The 19,074-nt window shown below is 54.9% G+C and overlaps 1 protein-coding gene across 2 annotated transcripts in view; it reads right to left on the bottom strand.

The window, feature by feature from the left end:
* Positions 1-7,561: 7,561 nt before the first annotated feature.
* HDAC3 (histone deacetylase 3) overlaps positions 7,562-19,074 on the bottom strand; it is a 61,652-nt gene continuing 50,139 nt past the window's right edge. For both annotated transcript variants that reach the window (XR_007509736.1, XR_007509735.1), the window contains 2 exons: positions 9,328-9,467; positions 7,562-8,242 (listed from right to left, as the gene is read on the bottom strand). The gene's annotated coding sequence lies outside the window, so the exon portion shown is untranslated. The remainder of the gene's footprint in view (positions 8,243-9,327; positions 9,468-19,074) is intronic.

The raw sequence follows: 19,074 nt of genomic DNA on the forward strand, positions 1-19,074 counted from the left end.
GTTACACGCAAGTTTTATACTCTAATATTTATATTGCTTTTTTTCTTTGGGAAAAAAAAAATAATAAAACGTTTTCTTCTGAATAAATGGTATTTTTTCCAATGGGAAGAGGGGGGCACAGATGGGGCCTGTCCATCCCAATGCTGCCACTGTGCGGAGGCTGCTGGCAGGGTGGGGGGTGGTTCAGCCCCAGCTTGGCTCCAGCAGCGGGAATGCTCTTGGGACACCTCTGTCCTTGGGTCCCCCAGGCCTTTGGTCTGAGCGTGACACAGCCATGGGTGGCACTGATGTGCTCTGGCTGGTGTTTTTGGGGAAGGGCAGGGCAGACCCTGGCACACCCTGCTGAGGAGACCACGGTGTCCACAGCTACAGCCCCTTCCCCAGCCTGAGGGGATCCAGTTGCCCTTCCCCATCATTGGCAGGGATCTGGTCTCCTTTCCCCAGCCCCGAGGTGATCTGCTTTTTGTGGTGCCTGGGCTCCCCTCTCTGCGCTTGGGGGGGGGGGCAGATTGGGGGAGTCAGGCACCCTGCCTGGGGTTCCCCGGCCAAGATGAGCCCCCCACCCTCTCCCTGCGGGGGGGTCTGACACAGGCCAGGGAGAAACGTCCCGTGACTCGGGGTGTCACAACCGTGGAGGAAAAAATAAGCTGCTGCTGCCCAGATGTGAGGGGGAGGGTGGAGGAGGAGGAGGAGACAGAGCAGTCCCGGAAGACAGACAGACAGACAGACACACATAACCCGGGACACGGGGAGAGGGGACTGGAGCTAGTCCCCCCCACATCAGCACCACGCAGGAGGCTCCAGGCACGCAGGGCACAGCCCCCCCTCGCCATATTCCCATTCAGCCCCCCCCAGTGCCTCCGTCCAGGCTGCAGCTCTGTGGCCTCCACAACCCCCCACCACCCCAAGACTGCCCTCACATGCAAAGACCACGCCCCCAAAAGCCCCTTGCAGACTGACAGACACTCCCCAAATCCCCTGCACCCCACAGAGACACCTACCCCCCCCAAATCCCACTCCCGCCAAGACCCCTGGAAATCCCCATGCACCTCACAGGGGACACCCCCCCCACACACATTCCCCTGCACCCCTCAGAGTCAACCCTTCTCCCCTCCCTGTGCACGAGCATGTGATCACACACATGCACACGTGTGTGCACACACACGCACACCAGAGGGGGTTCCACCCAGAGCATCCTCCTTTGGGGCAGGTGGTCCCAGACCACAGGGGAGGGCCTGGGGGTCAGGATGGTGACAGGGCAGGGACCTGGTGCTGTGGGGCCCCTGTCACGCCGTGCCCTCTGCCCCTGGCCCTGGGGGACACTGTCCCTCCCACATTGGCGTACCTGGAGCGTGTTAGGGACAGGCCCAGGGGGATGACAATGGGGATCAATCACATTGACTCACTGCTAATGGGGACCAGGGCTAAGCACATCCAGGTACCACCCATGGGCTGTCCCCAGCACCTGCCCTAGCCCGGGTGGCATCGTCCCAGGGCACTGGGCATTGCTGCCCAGTTTGCCGGGGATGCCACCGGGCACCTGGAGCCAGGCAGTGGTGGAGGAAGAGGGGAGGGTCAGGCCAGCAGGTCCCCGCCTGGGTGACGGCCACTGCTGGTGGGGAGCAAAGAGGCTCTGCAGAGCTGCAGGTGCGGGTCTGACTTCAGGAGCCCACAGCCTCCCAGGTGCCCTGAGCCCCATCGTGTCCCCAGCTGCTGGTGTCAGTGTAAGGATGTGCGCAGTGTGAGGATGTGTACTGAGCTTCATTTTGTTTCTCCTCTCTGTTGCACTAAAATCACCCAAGGGCTCTGTGAAAACTGGGAAGGGAAATGCGCAGAGACACAAACCTGGCCAATTAGCACTGATGAAGGGAACCCGGTCAGCCATTCTAATTAACAGGGACACACGGGAGCGGGAACATGTTCACTGCAGCATGGTCAGCCGATAGAGGACTTCCTGAGCTGAGGTGATGAGAAAAGGGAGGCCAACAGAAACAGAGCCCAAATCACAGCCCTGATAAAAAGGACACAAAGAAGGTGGCAAGATTGACCCCCAATGGCTGAGTGACCATTGGGGGTTTAGAGGCATCGCTCCTGGGAAGGGTGACTTGGCCTTGGAAAGGAGGGGATGATCCTGGATGTGTGGTGGGAGTGAGTGAGTGGATGGAAGGGGGGTCTTTCACCTCCAGCCATGGAGGGTACTCAGGGGCTCTGTGACTGGAGTGGGACATGGTTTACAGCCCGTGTGCCTGATGCTGGCTGCTGCGGGGGGTGTGAGTGGCTGTATCCCCCCGCCCCCAACCACATGTGCGTATGTATTCACCAGCAAACTTTGAGGTGGTCCAGCCAGCGAGCAGAGGGGGACCTTGGGTCTGGGGCAGGGTATCAGGCAGGCAAGGGTCCATGCCTGGATGCTCTGAACATCCCTCAACAGCCAGAAGGGGCTCGTATCCTCCTCTACCCGGTGCCCTCCTGCTGCTGTCTCACTCTGCTTCTCCTCCTCCTCCATCTCCTTCTTCCCCCCGCCCCCGCACTGGGAGAAGCTCAGCACATCTTCCCTGCCCCTCCGCACTGTCCCTTGTCACCCTCCCAGCTACATCCATGGCATGGGACCAGGGAAGCCCCAGGCTGCTCTGCAGGCAGCTGAGCTGGAAGACCTTGGTGGTCCAGGAACAGGTCACTCAGTGCTGGAGACCCTGTTGTCCTTCCCCTGGGGATTGTCCCTAACTCACCGCCTGCTTCTGGCGGGGCTGGAGCCTGCAGGCGCCATGGGCAGCGATGGCCCCATGTCACCAGCTTGTGGGGCTCTTGTTCACAGCAGTCACTTTTTTTTGTCCAGTTGACCTTGAAAATAAAACTAAAACAACAACAGGAAAAAAAAAAAAAAAAAAGGAATTGAGCAAACCCAGTTTTCCACTGGATTTGTGAACTGAGCTGACCTGTGGTTGCTCGGCCCCAGGAAGGGTTGGGTGGGGTGCTGGCATCCTGCCTGCTGATGTGCTCCTTGGCATCAGGCTCCTGTCATGGGCTGAGTCCCGTCAGGCAGCTCCTCCAGCCGTGACCTCACCCAGCAAAGAATGGGGCGAAAAAGATCACCAAAAAAGCTGAATTTTCACTCAGCTCCATCTCACCCCCTCATTTGGGGTCCCCAAAGGAAGTAGTCGCCTCGGGTCTGACACAGACACTGGGAGCCGCAGGATTAAATGGGTCTTTGTGCATTCCAGTGCCAAGAGCCTGCAGCTGGATTTTGAGCCTGTGTCGAGCAGAACCCCCAGGGAGCCAGCGGCAGTGGGGGGGCTTCTCCTCCTGTAAACACATCAGCGGGGAGGGCAGCTGATGCCGCCAAAAGACACTCAGAAATCTTGGTGCTTGGGATAGAAGAGGTCTAAAAGGTCCTCTCTGGGGCAGTGGGTGCAAAGAGCTAGGCAAGGAGAGTGGGTGTCCATAGCAGGGTGGCACGCTGGGAAAGCCCTTCCCACAGCCCGTGCCACCGGGCTCCCTGCCAGCACCTTGCCATAACATCCCCTGGGATTTTATCTCCCCCTGATGCAGCCGGCTCCTCTCACAGCCTCACGTTCCCGGGTGAGACTGAGAGGTGTATCACCATCCTCCACATTTCTTCCTGCTCTATAAATCCACTTCCTGATGCTTTGATTTTTTTTAATTTTTTTTTTAACAGTTTAAGCCCAGCGTGCAGAGACGGAATAAAATTTGCCTTTTGCTGGCTGAAACCTTGTGACTACGGTGAAGGAGAGGGTGGAGGGAGGGCACTGCCTGCCCTTTGCTGGCCCCACCAGGGCTCGATGGCTGCCAAGAGCTCATCCATCATGCGGAGGAGCAGGACCAGCTCTCAGCCAATCTCTGGGTTGCAGGAGACCGGACAAAATAGGACATGGTGGGATTTCACCCTTTCGCAGCCTGCCTGAGCTTGTCATGGCCTCTGCGCTGCAGTGGCATGAGCTGCTTGGAGCCCACTCTGTCTCTCTGTCTGTCCTCTCCTGCAGGGCAGAGCCCCTGCCCCAGCCATGCTGGTGGCCGGGTGCCGGATGAGCTTGTCCCTAGGGAGCCAACGGCAGCTGCAGCCAAGACCTGAAGTCATGGAGCTGGGGAGAGGGGAGGGCAGGGACGGGGAAGGAGAGGGATGCCAGGCTGGACAAAAGCAAACCGGGTGGAAGGAGGAGATGCTGTGGGCACTGCTGTCAGGCCACAGCGTGGCTGGAAGGGCTCAGCTCCAGGGAGACACTACTGCCTCCCCGGAGCCAGCACGCTTTGCTAGAAGTTGCTGGGGCCCCTGTGATGCTGTGGGTGTGACCTGGCAGGGTCACTGTCACTGAGCTGCTGGTGGAGGAGCCAGCCCATGCTCTTGGTCCTTGGGCCTGCTGCTGCCTCTGCCGTCAGCAACAGCCCTCCGTTCCCCCAGAGACCAGTGCTGGCCCCCTTCAAACCCATCCTCAGGGAGTCCCTGGTGGCACACAGCCAGGCAGGGCTAATTCCTTCTTGGATGCCCGCAGCCTGCATCAGCCCTCAGGAAGTTCAGGCAGAGGCAGTGCTTTGGGAAACCCCCCAGCCAAACAAAAATTCAAGAAAAGCCACTCACGGCCAAAATGTGCCTTCAGCAGTGTGCACAGCAATGGGCAGGGGCTGCCCATGCCCAGCACTGCCTGCCCAGCCCTCCTCCCTTCAGCACATGCCCAGAGTGGCCATGCCTGGCATAGGAAGAGGGGTTTTGACACCCTCTCCATGTGAATGGGCAGTGACGCTGAGTCAAACCACCCAGGGCTTTGCCAAGGTGGCTGGGAGCAGGAAGGGGACTGGAGATGGCCATGTTAGGGCATATCCCCCTTTCAGGAGATAGGGACGTGGGTGGCATAGTGCCAGGCACATCCCACTGGCCAAGGTTTGGAAGCCACTGCCAGTTTTGGGCTAGGGAGCAGAGCCACATCCCGGGGACCTCCCCTCCTCTCCCATAGGGCTCACGACACATGGGATTTGGGGAGCCCTCCTGGGTGAACCTCAAGCAACACAGCCCTGCTGGCATGGGGAAGGGAAAGCAGCTGGTGAAGCTGTGCTGTGCCATAAGGAAAGGAGCCCCCCTATGCTGTGCCGGCTCTGGAGGGCTTTGGGGAGCACCCACCACTCGCCTTGGTGGTAGCTGTGTGACTGGTCCCCAGGATGTGGACAGGTTCCAGGGCTGATGGAGTGGGGACCCTGCCATCATTCCCATCACCTCTGGACCAGGGCACAGCCAGGAGTGTCCTGTGAGCCACAGCAGGGCAACAGGGGGGCTTGGACCCATCCCCAGAGATAAATAGAGAAAGAGGGTCCTTGCGCTGCAGCGGGGAACGGGACGGGTGCCAGGGAGGGAGAGCAGCCAGATGGGAGGAGAGGGAGAGGAAGAGGCAGACAAAGCTGCTTTGTGTGTGGCAGTATCTGGGGGGGAGAGGGGGAGCATGGGGAAGGGGCCACTGGTGCCAGATGGGGGGACTGGGCTAGCTTCCTCCAACCCCATGATCCCCATAGCAGGGTGCACAAGATAGTCTACTGGGGTTCAGGAAGAAAAGATTTTTTTTGTACTGTTAATAAATAAAAAAATACTTTTAAAAATAGTGCTTATTTTATTTTTACCCCATCCTTTTTTAATTTGTATTTTAGTTTCTGCTTCAAAATGTACATGTTAGCCCAGTAGTTTGTGTAGGTAGTATATAAATCAATAAATATATTGGGGGGGATGCAATCAAAAAATTTGGACCACACTGCTCTGCATGATGCTGGTGGGTGCTTCATGTTGTTAAAAACCAGAAAAGCCCCCCACACACACACTTCAGCACCCTGGGGTGTAATGCAGCACCTCTCCCTGCTGAAGACCATGAGGTCTGCTGGCCCCTGCAGAGCTTTGGGCTGTCCCCATCCCCTAGCCGAGCATGAGTCCCATGCCCCTCCGAGGCTGTCCCAGCCTGGCTTTCCTCCATCCCCCTGGTCAGGCCCAGTGCCAGGTTTAGACCATTATTTTATCATGTTTTTTTTCTTTCCCCATTTTCACAGGCCAATGCGGGCGTGTTGAGCTGTGGGGTGCCCCAGGAGACCCTGCTCCCTGCCCCACCACACCAATTCAGGGCCTCCTGCTCCCCAATTAGCAACTTGTCATTGATAAGCTCATCAAAAGGCTGCTAAAAAAAAAAAAACTAAGGAGTTTTGACACAAACTAGGGCAATAATCAGGTCTCTGTCCTCATTTTTAAATTACCCCTGCAGTCCCCAGCATCCATGTCAGCGGGGACCAGCTCCTGAAAGCCCCATGGAGCAAGCACTGTCCAGCCAGCCCCATCCCACACCCACCGCAGCAACGAAGCAGAAAGGGAGCTGGGGAAGAGGCAGGGACATTTTGAGGTCCTGGCCTGGCTGATGGCCACACCCCCCAAGACTGTGCCTGTGATGGGATGAGGGTGAGGAAGGCATGGAGGAGGATTGGGGATGGGGAGGAGATGCTGGTGGCAGCTTGCTGTAGCAGGAGGGGCTGGAGCAGTTCCAGGGTCTACCGAGAACCCCCTTGGTGATGTTCTACCACCACCTTTCTAAACCTGCGGGGGCAAGGAGGGGAGCAGGGCTGCTCCCTGCTGCAAGCAGTGGGTAAAGACAGTGCTGCCCTGGGCAGGAGGGGCCAGGGCTGACCGCCGGGGGGATTCAGATACCCCACAGGGTACCTACCATGAGATGCCAGCAGGATTTTGGCAGGAAAACAGCTGCTGCAATGTGTGCTTGGCCCTGGGATGAGGAACACAGCCCGGGCTCGGTTGTCCATGCATGAAGGACGCTACCTTTCGCAGTCAGCTCCAGCTCCATACACAGAACTGGTCACAAGGGCAAACTCTTCCTGGACCAAGCCACGGTCACCAGCATGTGGCAAAGCATTTGTCCCTCCAAAGCAGCCGTCTGGGAGAAAGCATCCTTCATCCCAGCAGAGCAGCAGGGAGCTGCAGCCTGGCCGATTTCTGGCTGGGTTGACCTCTAAAACTCAGCCAGCGGCCAGGCTGGTGCTGCTTACCTGAGAGCAAGGGCAGGAGGACACCTCCGCAGGGTCATGAGGAAGGACACTGCTGTCACAGAGCTGCCATACACTTTTGGGTGTATACACCTTTGGGGACAAGAAGAGCTCGAGTGGCGTGACCAGGGCTCTGCTTTCTGTTTTATCCCTGGGGAATATCCATCATGACAAGTATTTGGGTAGTGGGGGTGGCTTCTGTCCACACCAGCTTCCCACGTGCCTGGCTTTCAGCCTGGGTGACATTTGGGCAGGAGGGACACTCCCAGAGCCCCCTCCACATCTGGGCTTTCAGGCACGAGACCAGGTTTGCCAAGGTGGATTTTCTGTGTGGGGAACAGGACTTCCAGCCTCCTCCTGGTGCTGCAACCAGCACCACAGGCAGCTCCAATGCTGCTCCAGCTGCCCAGCAGCCCACTCCAGTCCCGACAAGGTCTCTGCAGCTCCGTGCCGCAAGGCTCCAGGTTCATCTCTGCACCAGCAAAGTTATGATATGGAGGCAAGATCACATTTTTGTACCAAAAATAATATTTATTTCTCCATCTTTTGTACATACAAACTATCACAATAACACAGTGCTACCAGAGCATCACTTGCCCACAGCTGCAAAGCCATGAAAAAAGGCTTTTATATTAAGGGAACTGTTACAAGAAAATAAAAGCTCTCAGGCAAGGTTCCAGGCTGGCCTGAGTGCAGCTCATGTATCCCAATTTCTCTTTGATTCTGCAGCTTTCAGGGGCTGCTAAATGCAGCCATGGGCATTTGGCTGCACAAAGGCAACTCCTGCCTGCACTTACCAGCCTGGCAGAGCCCACCATCACCCTGAGGGTGGAATATCTCTTGGCCCTACAAGGAGCTCTCTGATGCCCCAGGCTCTGAGAAGGCAGAGACAGATACCTTAATTGTCCTACCTGCCCTTTTTGACTCTCTCATCCCTTTCCGGAGGGGGAGTGGGGGTGGGGGCATGAGAAGGGGTCAAGCCTTGTTTCTTAGGAGGCTTCTAGTTCACCCAGGTTGGAGCGCGGGGGGTCCCTAGACAGCGGCCAGCAGCATTCCCCTCTACAAACAGCATTTTTCTCTTTGAAGCACAAAGCTCTTGTGCGCAGGCATGCACCCACGTCTTCCCAAGGGCCTATCTGCAGCCGCTGCCTCGCTGTTATTCTCTCTGGTTCATGCACCGCTGGGTTTGTGTGCCGGAGCCAAGCACCTGGGATGTGAGCGAGATAATAGACATGAAGTGCATTTGAAGCAGGGAGCAGGCATCATGCCCTTCACAAAGAGCCCCGCTGAGTGCAGCCACCGCCACGAGGGGACTGGTGGCTGTGCCACGTGCCACGAGGGGCTGCTGGGCTGACCTGACACAGGGGCACACGCTCTCCTCAGCTCACCCAGCTTTTTATTAGCACTTCCAACCTGTGATGTAATAACAAGCCCCAGAAACACCCAAAATACTATGAAAAACACAATTATACTATTATTGAACATAAAAGTGCATTAAAACTAAAAGCTGCAAAGGCTCTGTGTGACTCCAGGAGGGACCAGTGCTCCCAGTAGTGCTTGGGCAGGCACAGGCTCCCACAGGAAAGAGCCTGCCCTATGCTGGGTGACCCCAGCCATGCTGAAAAGGTCCCAGACCCTGCTGTACCACTTGTGCTAGCTCACCCCTCCCTGGGTGGCTCTCTCAGATCGGAGGGTGCCAACCTGCCTTTTTTCCGAGACCATTCCCAGCCACATTCTTTCCTCCACCCTCCTGGGTACCCCAGCTCCTACCTGGGCTGGGATCAGCCTACCTCTTCCTTCAGGGATGCAACAGCAGCCAAGCTGTGTGCCAGTCCCAGGTGATGGTGGGCTCTTACAGATCACTCCATTACTTCAATGTTACAAATATGTTAAATTAGAACAAGAAACAACTCAACACCTGGAAGCCACAAAATGGGGCAGATCCATTCCCACTGTAAACTATTCCACCAAGAGCCAGCACCCTGCCAGACAAGACCTGGGGTCCCTGCTTTGGCACCCCAGCACTAAACTATGTGTAGGGAGGGCTGTGACTTTACCCTCCGTCCCTGCTTTTTTGCCCAGTCTGCTCCAGCATGAGAACTACAGATAATGTTCCCCTCCTCTTGGCTGAAGCTTTTGACCCTTTGGTTATCTACAGGGGCAGACCAAAGATCAGACAGGAGAGCTAAAACAACACAAAAACTGGCACAAATGGCCCCAAGAGCAAGAAGGAAAATAAATTACCCTTTATAGCCATGCACAGATCCCAGAGTGAAATTTTATTTTACTTACTGAAAGCTCTCATGAGTCCAACAGTTTTCAGCCTTTGTCCAGGGGTGACATCTAGCTTGAGCAGCTGATGACCTCCATGGTCTCCTCAAGGACTCCTCCATCTCTTGTCACCTTGCTGGCTTTTCTGTTCTTGCTTGGTTCTGAAAACAAGGTGTTGTTAAAAACAGGGGGGAGTAGCACCTCCAGGCCAGCTCTGGTACAGACCACCTTCATCGGGGACAGCAGCCGGCTGGGTTGGAGGAGCTACCTGACTTCAGGACACTGGTGAATTTAGAAGTTTCCACCACGGGATCCAGGGCTGCAAAATGCACCATGTTAAGGGTTCAGGCCTCTGCCTGTCTTCACCCCAACTCTAGACAGCAGGCGTAGCTCCCCGAGGGGCAACACCGTGACCCAAACGGGACTCCGCATCTCAGGACACAACCTCCTTACGAGGCTCGTGTGCACCCCATGGGAGAGGTCAGTGGTGGTGTAACGGACGATACTGCCCACCAGGCTCCCGCAGGGTTGTGCCAGCAGAGGGTTACAGCCTCCCGACTCTCATCACGCTTTGGGCTTATCCATATAAGCCTGGCATTGCCTTCTGGACGCAGCCGAGCGCTGGTGTCCTAATAACGAGGCCCAGGCAGTGCCTACCCTTAAGAAGCCTTTATAGCTTAAGGCCTGAGCTCATCCAGCTCGGGAGGCCACACTCAAGCTGGCAGCCCTGAATTAGAGCAGCCGCTGAGCGCCGACAGGCACCGGGGCACTTGGTGGCCGGCTGAGCACCGGCACCGCTGCAGGCAGGGCATGTTGGGGCAGGCGCCAGCACAGCCACGCGGCGCTGCCTGCACAAGCTCCTGCCTTCAGTGCTTCAGAAGATGTATTTTTACGATTGGGAGGGGACAGGCTCAGGAATACAAAGCAGCAGCTGAATTGCTGCCCAGACACTGCAGGCATGAGAAATTAACTCCTTCAGGACTGAAAAACCTTACATGCTGTCACCCTAGCTCCTGAGATACCAAGGGCAGGCATACAAAACCACGCAGAGGAGAAGCTGTAGGCTCCTGCGGAGGATTTAAAAGCCTTTCAGACTCTGCTGAATAACTATCGTGAACCCAACATCCCTCTCTCACCCTGGAGCACCCCTGAAACTACCCCCTCGCCTCTCCTTGCTGACTCTACCTCTCTCTGCCCTGCTCCCCAGCTTCAGCCCCACAGGGTGTCCATTTCACCAGCGGCACAGCAGACAGGAGACATCACTTATGGGTCTGTCCCTCACCCCCCTAAACCAGAAAAGCAAAAGACACGTCGTCTGTGCACGAGAGGGGGACAAGACAGCACTTCTGCCTTGTGCACAACAGGTCTGATGCATGCAGAGCCTGGCTGGAAAGGGACCAACAGCCTCCAAACCCAGACATGGACCACCTCCCTTCCCCTTCCAGGTCTGCTGTCAAGATGTCCCCTGTGCAGGGTGGGCGTTTTTCAGCACTGGATGCTGGTACGTGGATCCTGTGTGTGTACTGCTGATGGGTCTACCCCTCCGGGAAGTCTCAGGTTGCTGCTGCTGGGTTGCGCGAGAGCTGCCCAAGAGCTGCTCTCCCATCTCAGTCCAGCAGCGAGCAGGGACGAAGCATTTGATTTGCAGGGATGAAGCATTTGATTTGCGCAGACAACACAGGGAGCATTCAGAGCTGCCAGGCTTTGTGCACTGATCCCCTCAGGGCTACAGCAGAAAGGGATGGGAAGGGGGGTGGGTGAGAGATGTCCCCCAGCTGCCAGCTGGACATAGTGTAGCTAGAGCGAGCTGAAAGAAAGCAGGAGCCTATACTCAATGCACTTCTTGTCTTCTTCATCCCGCAGCAAATCCTCCTCTCCCCAACAGCCCCACTCTGATCCAGCAGCCCTTTCTCCCCCCAGACTCTTCCACGTCCCCCAACTCCTGTCCCAAGCCCCAACCCACACACTTCTCACTCCTCTGGGCAGAGCCATCCTGCTCCTGCAGCCCAGCTCTCCCCCAGGCAAAACCCGTTCCCAACACACAGCACGATCCCAGCAGACTGCTCTCTCCCTCCACCTCCACTCCTTGCAGGTCCCAAATATTCCCTCATACCCCCCTCACACTCTCACATCTTTCTCAGCCAGTGAATTTTCTCACATCCCCCCACCTTTTTCTTCCATAAATGTATTTGGTTGCTTTTTTTAACCCATGTAAACCATAAGCATGTGCAACATCCTTTAAAGAGGAGGGCTGTGAAACTACAGCTTGATATTTAAGCCTGCCCCTCCTGACTTCATTCAAGCTCTTGCAGAAGAGACATAAACATCTCCAATTTATAATTTCATACACCTCCTTCATGCCCCTTTTCTGAATTAAGCAGCCCCAGGTTTCCCCAGTCATCCTTACTGCCTCCCTCTGCACCTTATCTAGCTTATGATGTCCCTCCTCAGGCAGGGGAAGCAGAACTGCAGGCAGCACAACACATTTAAAACAAAAAAAGCCAGTGCTGTGGTTGCTTTTCCTTCCTCTCCTTCCTTTCCCAGGGATTCCTAGCTCTCAGATGGGGATACTGGGTTTTAACTAATGCAGAGCACTAGGGCTGACATTGCCACGGACACCCCATAAACCCCATGTTTCGCTCCAAGCGGCAGTGGTCAGCTTGGAGCATCCCCCTGCTCACAGAGTTAAAAGGGAAAGGTACACAGGGCAAGACAAACCCTTCAAGATGCCGTAAGCCACCAAGCATCTAGCTGAGGTTCTTCTGCAGTCCTTCACAGTTAGTCTTTTGTTTTTTCCTACTGAAAGAGTGAGAAACATTCCTACTATTCACAGTCTTTTTGTTTCCTGCCTTTTAGCCTGTTAAGTAATGGGTTAGCAGTCACATAGGAACATCCCTTTTCGTCCCATGGGAGCTTAGCTTCTTTAGGAGACTACAAGAGACCCCTTTGGAAATCCAGGTGGGCTTTATCAACTGGCTTTATCAACTCATGCCATCATCATCATCAGCAGGACAACAGGAAAATACTGGAGCTACTGAACATTAGTAGTTTTTTGGGCAATGAGTATTTATGGCTTTACCAAGGGATTGCCAGGCTGGAAACCCATGCCCAAAGATGTTACTTCTGGTCATCCCCAGCAGATCTCATTTAAGATTGCAGCGACTTTACAGAGGACTGGCAAAACATTTCAGGATGACTCAGAAATTGCTGCCTCCTACCCACAATCCAGAGATTTTTGCCCTGGCATGATTGCACCCGCCAGCAGAGGCTGCAACCTGCCCTGCTGCCCTGGCTCGGTTTGGGGTTAGCACTACCTGGGTTAAAGCCGACCACCATCTTCTCTCCCACAAACCAGGCAACAGCAATGGGACAAGGGGTAACGTGTCTGCTCTGTGCACCACAGCTTCATCCTGTTTGAGGAAGAAGAGTCCCCTTGCATCCAGTCCAGCTCAACCCTTGCTGTCTTTCCTTTGGGTGCCTGGGCCAGCAGTGATGGATTTGTGATTGATTTTCTGCCTTCACTTTGCTGTGTGGTGGGGAGCAGATGGTATATGTGTGACGTCAAGGCAACAGAAAAGGACACTGGTTGAGTCACTTCAACCACAAACCAATTCTGAATCATATAGCTGAAGCTCTGAGGGTAGGACAAGTGCTGAGCCAGACTGGAGGAGGACACTGAGCTATTGTGAGCATGCCCTGCACGCCTTTCTCAATGAGCTGGCTGCAGCACTCCCCTTTTGGTGACCTCGCTCCCCCACAACAGGTCCTTTAAGCATTAAGCAGAAGCCCAGCAGCTTTTCCCATTCCTTTACAGTCTAGGGATGGAGCTGCTTGTGGCTGAATAGACACAGCTGCCTGGGCAGGATGGGAGTCGGAGATCAGAGCTGAACAAGGCTCACATGCTGAGCTCCTGTCTTCCTTGGCAGCCGTGACGGAGGATGGAGAAATGTCCTGACAACTGGTAGGGGGGCGATGGAGAAGCACAATATGTCCCACTGGGAGAGCCCCTGATGACTGCAAAGCATCAGGCAGGAGGCTTACTGGGAGGAGGACTCGGAGAAGCACCAGCTCCAGAGGATCCTCTGCAAACACACAGTCTCAGAGCACCATGTAGCAATGCCCAAACCAGCACAGGCTTGGGACCTGGTGTGGGTTAACCCGTGGGCAGCTCAGCCCCCCACAGGCGCTTGCTCACAACTCCCCCCCCCCCCCCCCCCCCAGCAGGATAAGAGTCAGAATTGGAAGGGTTAGGGTTGAGATAAAGGTGGTTTAATAGGTAAAGCAACAGCTGAGCACACAAGCAAAGTAAAATAAGGAATTCATTCACCACTTCCCCCTGGCAGGCAGGTGTTTGGCCATTTAGCGGCTGGTGAGGTTTAGCTGCCCAGCGGCGTTAAACACAACAGGACCACACAGATACCACATTGTACTGAAACCACTTTCTGAAAAGAGAAAAAAAAGAGAAGAAAACCCAGAGAGCAGGAGAAGGAAATCCCGCAATGATAGCCAGAGTTCAGGCTCATGAACCGCCCCCCGCTCCTACCCCCGTGAGTGTGATGTAAGGGGAGCCCTCTTGGCCCTTGCACCCTGTAGGCAGTGAGTCAGGGCCCCTTGTTTTTTGTAGGTGGGGAAAGGGAAATCCACCCCCTCCAAGGGAAGCCAAGTCTGAAACAGCTGTGAAGGTGGAGAGTGTCCTCCCAGGGTTTTGATTACAGCAGGAGAGCTTCCTGCGATCAGAGCACGCAGTGCTCCTCTGGGAAAGGGCCAGAGGGGTGAAACCAAGTCGGGGACACGTCAATGGGACACAGGGCACGCCATCACCAACAGCTGAAGTGGCGTACAGGAGCACACATCGTGTTATGGTCATACCTACCTACTGGTTCTGGGCTGCTGATGCTCACAGCCATGGTCCCATCACCGGTGGAGGACCACAGGCACCCTGCGCATCCAACGCCACCAAGACACGTCTGCCATGCAGACACCAAGCTGATCAGGGCCTGAGGGGGCAGCAAGGCTAGACTAACTGTGCACTAGTCTTGGACCTCGCTGAGGCCAAAAGGCAGAACAGCCTGTTACTTTAAATCCCTGCCCTTTTCTGCATGTAAAAGATGGGCAAACATCCCACTGCTGCTGTAGGCTGCTGAAACTGAGTTGGAGATTTCTCTCCATGCCTCTCCTGACCCCACTTTTCCTATAGTTGAGACAGAAAAGTCGTAGCTTCATTTCTTCTACATCTGTACTCTGGTTTTCTTTTCCCAAATGCTTGGCTGAGAGATCTTCCTCCTCCACTCTTTTGGTCTGGTCACCAGCTTGCAGCCACTTCTGTGGCACAGATCTGGCACCATGTGTCCTCACTCCCACTTTGGGTCTTGTTTTTTCTACTTTCTTTTCCACCCTGAGCACACTATATCCCCTCTACCCAGAATCTCCCATACAGGGACCCCATTCAGCAGCACATAAGCTGCTCTAACATCTCTTCACACTGTTCTCAAACTCTGTCATTCCTGAACCTGCTTCCAAACTGTCTCCTTTACCAAGCCCTCTTGATCTCTTTTCCTTCTGCCCCTAACATGGCACAAGGCTCTTCTGTAGCTGCTGGCACCTGACAGTATCTCCATATATCCCACTACCATCTTGACTCTTTCCATCTCTTTGCAAGTCTCCTGGCAGAAGTGCAACAGTCCTGTCTTGACTACACTTAGGCACATAAAAGGTACGATTCTGCTTCCTCAGCCTGGAAGAAGACATTTTAGTAGAGTCTGTTGTGATAAGAGAAGGGGTAATGGTTTTAAATTAAAAGAGGATAGATTCACACTAGATATAAGGAAGAAATTTTTTATGACGAGGGTGGTGACACGCTGGAACAGGTTGCCCAGAGAGGTGGTAGAAGCCCCATCCCTGGAAACATTCAAGGTCAGGTTGGATGGGGCTCTGAACAACCCGATCGAGTTGAAGATGTCGCTGATCATTGCAGGGGGTTTGTACTAGATGACCTTTAAAGGCCCCTTCCAACCCAAACTATTGTATGATTCTAAGAAAAAGTCTGGCGTCCCAGTCCACATCACTGGGTGGGAGAACAGACGAGGGCAGGCGGGAGCGCACAGTGAAAGGTGCTGTGTAAGCCAGCACGAATGGAGGGGTGGAGAAGCTATTTTGGATATGGATTAAAAGGATGTAACTCATCAGCAACTGCAGCAATACCAGCTGGGTATGTGAAACATGCCGTGGTTTCCTTGACAGCTGAGAGGAAGGAACAAACACCAAGTAGTAATAGTAGGCAGCATTTTTTTCCTTCCCTTACCAGCCCTAGAGCTCTCTGCAGGAAGAAGCACAGAGGCAGCACAGCCTGGTAAGCAGCACCTATCCTGCCACGCTCCCCTGCTTCAGCGGGACAGGCCACCAGCCTGCAAAGCTTCCTGTCAAACATCCATCACTCTGGCCCCATTAGCCATCTGCAAAGAAAACACAGGACCCCGTGACACCCACATGGCAGAAACAGAGAATGGAGCCCAGCATCTGGACTCCTTCACAGAGGTTTTGTCAGCGACAGCCTCGCACCCTACTCCACTACAGAAAATAGCATCTTTTGCCTCTTGTATCATGGAAAGGGACAATAAAAATTCCGCATCCTGTTCCTCCATGTCTCTCAGGTATGGGATAAAATTCAGTAGGTCTTCACTCTGTATATGCTTTGAGGGAATGTTTTCATGCCCCATGGGTATGATGGGGGGTGGGAAGGCATCCACCTCCCCCCCACCTCTGGATAGGAGGGAATGGATTAGGACCCAGACTGCCTGGCAACACCTTCCTCCCGGGGGAGGAGGGGGTGGGGACAGCTCCGCCAGGATTTTTGGGCTTGTCGTCTAAAGCCTTTCACTTCCTCAGAGATCCCAGCTGTTGGGTTATTTGCTGCTGAGAGAGGCCTCGCTGGCTCCTCTGCTGATCTCCCCCTGGGTCTTCTCCCTCTCTGCTTGGCTCGGTTGTCTCCTTGCTCCTCTCCAATGAGCGTCCCGGGGTGCTAATGCCACCCTGCCCTCTAATCTCCCTTTCACTCTCGTGATGGTGCTCAGGCCACTAAGGAGATTAGCCTGGCCTCAGCTGCTCATCCTCCCTAGCAACAGGGATGTCACCCTCGGGGGAGCCATGTGCAGGGGTGACACATGTGCTGCCACCACCCCAGTGGCAGTGCAACTCTGGTGCCCCCTCCCGTCCAGCCACAGACCCAGAGGAGGTGCCTGAGCCGCAGCGTAGGATATGTGCTGGGACCGAGTGTTGGTGGGATATATTCCCCCCCAAGCTGGGAACCTGGGAGAACCGCACCCATCCTCGTGTTGTTTGTGTGGGAATCTCCCAAGCTTGAAAACGAGAGGGCCAGGACACCCAGGCAGAAGATGGAGCCCCCTTGCACCCCCACCCTGGGGCACAGCCTTGTGCTCCACCCGCACAGCAGCGGATTTTAAAAGACCTTTAAACCCCCAGTCCTAAATAAAGCAGCACATTCCCCTGCCCCTGCAAAGCCAGGCGGAGGGTGGGAGCTCCAGGCACAAATCCCTCCCCGCACGCCCTGAAGAGGAGCCTCCTCCCTACCCCGCGCATCCTGCCCCGGCCACCGGCACGGCACCGAGGCGGTTAACGCCGAATGCACGGGCTCTCTGCAGATCCTCGTTTCCGTGACAACAGCTCCCGATGAAACCCAGAGCTATAAAATCCCATTAAACATCTGTGAGAGCCTGCCTGCGCTGCCTGCACAGGCTGCCACCTGCCGGCAGGCACCCCCCCCCCCCCGCGTCCGTCCGTCCCCCCGGCCAGGCTGACCCACATTGCCCACGGCAGGGCAGAGCTGGTGGCACCCAGCACCCCAGAAACATGGCTGAGGGGAGCAGGGACAGCACCAGCATGCTGGGGGGAAGCCTGGGGCATGAAAGCTAGCTCCCGGACCCGGCTTTTGGGCTAGTGAAGGGAGGCTGTAAGGGTCTGAGGGTGCAGGTGTACACCCTGCACGTCACCAGAGCTTTAGGGGGGGCCGTAGGGGAGACACAACACCCATCACTGTGACTTTGCCTGGCAGAGATGCTCCTTTTGGAGCAAACCAGTCCAAATTCACCTATGGGGGCTCTTAAACTTTTGAGGGCAGGTTTGAGCGACAGTTGTAAATCACTGGCATCTATTACAGCTTTCGAGTTTCTGACATTTAAACATCTGCTTATGCCAAGCCCAAGCGGAGGTTCTGGGCTGCTGCAAAGGGTCTCTGAGGATAAGACAGGGTGGTGGCCCAGGGGAGACTTCAGGCTAAACTCAGCCCAAACCAGACAACAGGACTGGAAGGATGCTGTGACACTGATAGCTGGGGTCCCCGCCTTACCTCTGTGCTTCATGTACTCCCCTCCAGTTTTAGCATACTCAAGGACTTCTAGAAACCCTTTTACTTTGCCTGATTCAAGAAGTTTGGGCTTTTCCCTCTCCATGCTTCTACCACTGCCTGCAATAGGAAAAGGCATCAGGAGAACGCAAGTAGAAAGTTAGGGAGGTGCTACACATCGAAGGTGGTGCTCCTAATGGCAGAGCTCAACTGATGCGTTCCTGCTGTGGGTAAGAAAAGCAGTGCTGAGTTTAGTCTGGTATCACACAAAGGGCTCTTTGGATACTGGGCAAACAGGGCTCTGGCACTCAGGAGATCCTAAGGAGTTACTACTCCTCCTGGGGGAAGTGGTCCAGGAGAGAATGGGCACCATCCCTCAAGGGGAAGCTCAAACAACGGCACAGGAACAATCCATTCCCATGCGCCTGTTGCTGGGGCTCAGTGACCTTAGATGAAAGAACCCAGACACACACAGTGTCCAGGCTTATTATAGTACAGCCTATTATACAATATATACTAACATATAAGTCCTATATATACATAACAATATGTAAGCACTATTATACAATGAGGTTCCTGCATCCAAAACTGACTGCAGGACTGCTCAGCCGGAGATACTTATTTGTTGGATCTTCCCCCGAGCTGTACCCTAAGTTGCTCCCCTATGCTCCTGGATTCAGAGGCACAGAAGCTGCAGCTTTTCCTTCCATTTGCAAGTGCTGCTCTGTCACTTGGATCCTGGGAAAAAGCCTCTCCTCTGCTTGGGGAAGGATGGGGCAGGAGGCAAGCAGGGAGCAAACAGTGCCGCCTTCATCCTCCGCCATCATTTAACTCTATCGCCAGGTATGGGAGGGAAAACAGTCACAGGGACTTGCAGCAGCAGGAGCCCTGGAAACTCTGGCATCTGTGGGAGCCAGGGGGATCCAAAGGGGCTACGGATGAAAGCTGACACAGAAAGAAAATACTCTTTTTGAGCTACAATTGCTGGCACAGCTGCTGGCCAGACCCCCTTCTGAAAACTGAAACATGCCAGCAAGGGGATGGAAATCATTAACTTGTTTGTTTGCATGATGTAACCATTTCCATCTCCCCCTGGCCCTTGAATTAGCTCAGATTTCTTAAGATTTCCAGCACCCCGATGCTGCCGTGCCTGGGGCTCCCCCAGAGCAGCAGGAAGGGGTTGAGAGAACCACTAACAGAGAAGACAGGGCTCCCTCTCCCCTCCTCCTCAAATGCTTTTAAAGGCAGAAGCCATGGGTACATGGCTTTTCTGCAGGAGTAGACGTCCAGGAAAGAAGCCAAACAGCACCCAGGAGAAACCCAGAGCATTTTGATGCTCCTTTCAAAGCACAGAGGCTCAGAAAGCCCATGGCCTCAGAACGGAATGGGGAAAAAGCCCTCAGTCTTGC

Source organism: Accipiter gentilis, chromosome 26, assembly GCF_929443795.1.
Source record: "Accipiter gentilis chromosome 26, bAccGen1.1, whole genome shotgun sequence".
NCBI lineage: Eukaryota > Metazoa > Chordata > Aves > Accipitriformes > Accipitridae > Astur > Astur gentilis.